We start from the raw sequence: 5918 nt of genomic DNA on the forward strand, positions 1-5918 counted from the left end.
GCAAAATACAAATAGCTAGAAAATTGTCTTCAACCCTTTGTCTAGCAGTAACAGGAATCCTAAACCATTTTCAATGTTTTTCACATACATAATAGATGGAAATTAATTAACTGAACTTTTTTTCTGTGATTATCCTTTGCATCAGCCTTAGGATACTGTCTTGAGAAAGTTAAAAAAAATTAACCAAACCCAGGACAGAAGCATTTAAACTGACTAGATGTTTTATTTTAAGAGGTATTGGTCACAATTCAAATTATATGGAAAAGAGGTTCAGAAATGTTGTTTGCTGTTTAGGATGTTTGATCCTATATTGTAGGAACCCCCCACCACCACCCCAATAATTCTCAGTAAACACAGACCCCATTCTAAAAAGAACTCCATTCCAAAGCAATAACATGTCAACTTTCTGGTGGGGTTCTGGAGTTTGTGGTTCCCTCACTCGCCTCTAGAGGGACCTCTAACACCTGAGGGCCTGTGCATTAAAGAATCTGTGGCCGGGGGTTGGTGCTCTGGATCTGATGGTAGCTTAAACTATCTTCTTTGACTTTAGAGAAAATTATTTGAAGAGCTACTCACATGCCCTATCTACTTTCCTGTTTACATGTTTTTTTCCTTGTTTACTCTTCTATTATTTTTTAATTTAATATCTTTTTATTTTCACATATTACTCTTTTAAAATTTATCTTTATTGTTGAAAATATTACATATGTCCTCCCCTCACCACACTATTGTCTGTGTCCATGGGTTATGCAATATGCATAGAAGTTTTTGGGTTAACCTCTCCCTATTCCTCCCACCCCCGCCTTCCATCTGAGATTCCTCAAAACCTAGAGATCAGACCACAGGAAGGGTGTATCACAATGAGGGGGAAGGTGGAGTGTGTTTTCCCAGTTCTCTCCCCAACCAGCGCCTGCAGACCTCATGCTGATCCGATCCCACACTATACAGAAAACTCTGAGGATAAAAATTCAAAGTAAGATCTAGAGATGATTTAAAAAACATCTCTGAAGTGACAAAGTTGAGTTATTTTTCTGATATTAATACAACTTTAAAATGGCAAATGGCTTCTCCTCAAATGTGTCTTTTTCTAATACATTGAATATTTCATAAGTTATAACCTGTATGGTCAGTAATGTTACACATTTTAAAAATAATTGACCCACAGATTTCAATATTGATCATAGTTCTGCATGAATCAATACTAATCTCTTAGACAAATTAGTTTTTATATTGACCAAAACATAGTCATTATATGCATATTAGCTAGGTGCCATAACATACATTGAATTAATTTCAGAGGTGAGTGAAGAAGGTACAGCTTTTTATATAATTTGATATATAAAAATCAAATGGCTCATTAAGTGAAATAAAATGTGTAAAATGTCCTGTACAATGTCTGGCACATAAAGGGGTTCATTAAATATTCTTACCTCCCTTGATTTTTAGCTTTCAAAATAAGGGTATTAATAATTTAATGAAATCCATTTTTTACGTATAACACCAGAGAATTTGGCATTGGAATCAAGGACCAAAAGATGCCATCTGATGTGACTGCCTTACTCTTTGAGTGGGGAGTTGGATGGAGATTTCAAACTGGGGAAGTAGTGAAATGTTTTATAGGAACATTTAATAAAAAAGGTCACTCCCTCTTCTGCCCCACTCAGGGCACGACCCATATAATCTCTGTGTGTGTCCGTGTTTCTAGAACTTAGAAGTACTACTTTTCGTTGTCTGTCTCTGCTACTGCCATTTCCCCCTCAACTGCTTGTTAGTGTTCTTAGCTATACCCTCAATTCTGTTCTCATAACTTGCATTGCTTAGTGGAGTTCTCTTTTTACTTCACTTAAAGCACCCCATCTTTCATTTCTGTGACTAAAGACAGCTAAGCCAGCGATTTTCAAACAGTGTGCTGCAAGAATTTTTAATGCCACAAGAATTTTTAAAATATGCAATACCTGACTATTTAGTTCAGGGCATTGACCTCTTTTCCCTTAGATTGTCAAATAAAAAAATACAACAGCCATCACAACAGTAACTGTCCAGTGTGAATGAATCAAAATTATACCTATTTTTTGTCAGATCTGCAAAAAGTATATTTTTTTTGATGTGCCACAGAATTTTAGTAATTAGTTTATGTGTGTCATAAGATGAAAAAAATTGAAAATCACTGGTCTAAACAAATTTGGCATTGCTGCAACAAGGCAACTTCAGGAACTCAGAAAAACATTTGCTTGGGTGCATGAGGCAGAGTTGCACATGCTTGGGAAAATTGATGGTAAGTAAACCAATGCTTTCAAACTCTCGCAGGTAGTAGTGGAATACATATTCTTTAGATGAAGTTTGTAGCACAAATTGTGGTATCAGGTTTGACATTATCGAAAAAATATTCAAAGTATGTTAGAACTTTGTTGCTGTTTTTAATGTCCATTGTAATCTTACAACACAGAACAGAAAAATAGTGTCTCACAAGGGGTTGGTTCTTCACTGGCATCCCTATGCGGGGAGTTTATTTGAAGAAGTGGAGAAATTTGATTCCTCTTTGGAAATCAATTCCCTGTTTCTTATGACTAAAATTTCCTTACTTAGAAAGAAAGCCCTTATTGTTTTCCCCTGAAACAGAACTGTTGTGTCTACTATTTTATCTCACGAAGGAACATTTTGTTTGTGAACCAAAAAGTAATTTCTTGTACAATAGCAAGTACAGTTTCATTACTGTAAATTTAATTAGTTCTTGCTAAACACAATGAGTTTGAAATATGAACACATGTGGCTATAGAATAATAAAATGGTGTTTCTCTCAAGTTGTTTTCCTATAGTACTTAGAGAGAAGGGGGAGAGGAAGGGAGTAAAGGGGGAAAGGGAAAGAAGGAGTAGAAGGGAGGAGGAGAGGGAGAGGAAGAGAAATAACTATTCAGTTGTAACTATTTAGGTAAGAATGTAGGTATGTGTTTTTGACTGCGGTCTAAATAGTATCAATCAGACCAGAATCATGATATGCTAACGTCAGTGATAGCTTCACTAAATCACTGTGATAACATAATGCCTGGGATTTAGTTTCAATAGCTTCAAGATGTTTCATATTCTTGTTTCTGCCTGAATTTCTATATAGTTTTTATTTTATTTTACTAAATCCAAAGCATTATAAGAAATGACAATATTTTACTTCCAACTGAAAGCTATTTGTAGTTAAAAAACAGAACATTAAGTAGTAAGCTACTTGAATGAATTAAATTGCTTGAAAGACAAGGACGTTTTTTCCCCACTGATTTATTTCATGTTCTATTGAGTTAGGAATTTATATTTTTCCATCAATAGTATAATTTTTTAGAAAATTAATATGAATAATATCTGCTTCTAAAAACACTGAATCTAAAAATATATTATTCCAGATACATCAGTGTTAATGAAAACTGAAATCAAGTTAGATTTCCCATAATTTCTATTTCTCAAAAGCCAACTTAGAGATAAAATTTCCTGTATTATTATTGTAAAATGTGTAATGTTATTTAGATTCTTGACAGATATTTTTTTATAAATATAAATCTTCAGACTAATGTAACTATATAAATAGGTTAGATAGATGTAGAGAGATTCAGATATATGAATATGACACAAAAATAAAGCAGAATATTAGTTAAAATTGTCAGTGTGTTTGATTTTAAAATATGCAGAGCATTCAGGCCTTGGGGTTGAATTTAGGCAGTTTTACCTAAATTAAAAATTTATTATGACATCTTAAGTCATATTTATATAAATACTAGTGGCCCGGTGCATGAAATTTGTGCATGGGGGGTTGTCCCTCAGCCCAGCCTGCACCCTCTCCAATCTGAGACCCCTTGGGAGATGTCCTACTGCTGGTTTAGGGGCTTGAATTGCCCCTAACCTAACTGCCTCTGCCTTGGCCCCTGCCCCGTGGCTTTGTCTGGAAGGATGTCTGGAAGATGTTCCATCTAATTAGCATATTAACATTTTATTAGTATAGATAAAGGCCTGGTGCACTGGGTGGGGCCAGATGGTCTGCTCTGAAGGGGGTCCTGGATCAGGGTGGGTCCCTTGGGGGGCGGTGCTGGCCTGGGCGAGGGGCTGGGGTGGTTTGCAGGCTGGCCACACACCGTTCGGGGTGGGAGTCCCCACTGGAGGCCATGGCCGGCCTGGGCAAGGGGCTGATGGCCGTTTGAAGGCTGGCCACGCCCCCATCAGGGTGAGGGTCCTTGCTGGGGGGCGTGGCCAGCCTGGGCAAGGGGCTGATGGCTGTTTGCAGGCTGGCCATGCTCCCATCAGGGTGAGGGTCCCTGCAGGAGGGCATGCCTGGCCTGGATGAGGGGCTGAGGGCCATTTGCAGGCTGGCCACACCCCCATCGGGTTGGGGGTCCCAACTAGAGGGCATGGCCTGCCTGGGCGAGGGGCTGAGGGCCGTTTACAGGCTGGCCACATCCCCTTCAGGGTGGGGGTCCCTGCTGGGAGGTGTGGCCGGCCTGGGCCAGGGGCTGTTTGCAGGCTAGCCATGCCTCCATCAGGGTGAGGGTCTCTGCAGGGGGCGTGGCCAGCCTGAGTGAGGGGTTGAGGGCTGTTTGGGGGCAGTTTGCAAGTCAGCCAAACCCCTGGCTTCATCTGGAAGGTCTCTCGGTCTAATTAGCATATTACTCTTTTATTAGTATAGTTGTATAGAGAGCACCTAAGACAGTGATACCGAATCTAGGACACGCATGTCAGAGATGACACGCGAACTCATTTTTTTTGGTTGATTTTTCTTTATTAAATGGCATTTAAATATATAAAACAAATATCAAAAATATAAGTCTTTGTTTTACTACGGTTGCAAATATCAAAAAATTTCTATATTTGACACAGCACCAGAGTTAAGTTAGGGTTTTTCAAAATGCTGACACGCTGAGCTCAAAAGGTTCGCCATCACTGACCTAAGATGTACTTGGAATAGCTTTGTTTTTTCCTCTGCTTTGAGCATGCATAGAAATACTTTTAAACAATAATTATAAAAGTTATGTATATGGAATTACAGACAATCTTTAATCAATAAAGGTAAGCAACATCTGAGTTAAATAGCTTTTGAGAGTCTTTATATAGTATCATCTTCATGATGCACTGTGTACCCTGACAGATATTTTGTAATCCATTTAGTTGGAGTTCTGCATTGGCTGACTGATTTAAGGGGAAAACCGGTAATGAATGTCAGGCTCTATCCCTTCTGTCTGGGATCATGGTCTCAAGTCCAAGACTTGGTAATTCTCCAGAGCCTTTAAAATGGTGTAATTTGGACTTTGGACAGTTTTCCTAAAACCAGTGCTCACCAGGAGCATTGGTCTATAACAACCGTGGGCAAACTACAGCCTGCGGGCCGGATCCGTCCTGTTTGAAATGAATAAAACAATTGAAAAAAAAGACCGTACCCTTTTATGTAATGATGTTTACTTTGAATTTATATTAGTTCACACAAACACTCCATCCATGCTTTTGTTCCGGCCCTCCGGTCCAGTTTAAGAACCCATTGTGGCCCTCGAGTCAAAAAGTTTGCCCACCCCTGGTCTATAAGTTTTTCTGCAGACCAGTTACACAATGTATTATTGAATATGCAAAATGTAAAGTTGCTTAAGTATATTATTTATTTTAGAATTTGTGATAACTGATTTCAGAACACATGACTAGTATATTTAAAATTATCCCTTCTGCCTAGTAAATAGCTGCATGTTACTGGGAGTGAGTAAATTAATGTACTTAAAGACAATATATAATGGATAGTGGATAAGTTGGTCCTGAATTGGTTAAATCTAGATTTTCAAGTCAGATCATAGCCTATGTTTTACACTACAACATTATGCCATTGAAAAAGTTACATAAAGGTATAACCTGTGCCTAAAGGTCCATGTTTTAGCTAGAATCGAGTGTTGGCAAGATTCCTG

Source organism: Myotis davidii, unplaced genomic scaffold (assembly GCF_000327345.1).
Source record: "Myotis davidii unplaced genomic scaffold, ASM32734v1 scaffold168, whole genome shotgun sequence".
Classification (NCBI taxonomy): domain Eukaryota; kingdom Metazoa; phylum Chordata; class Mammalia; order Chiroptera; family Vespertilionidae; genus Myotis; species Myotis davidii.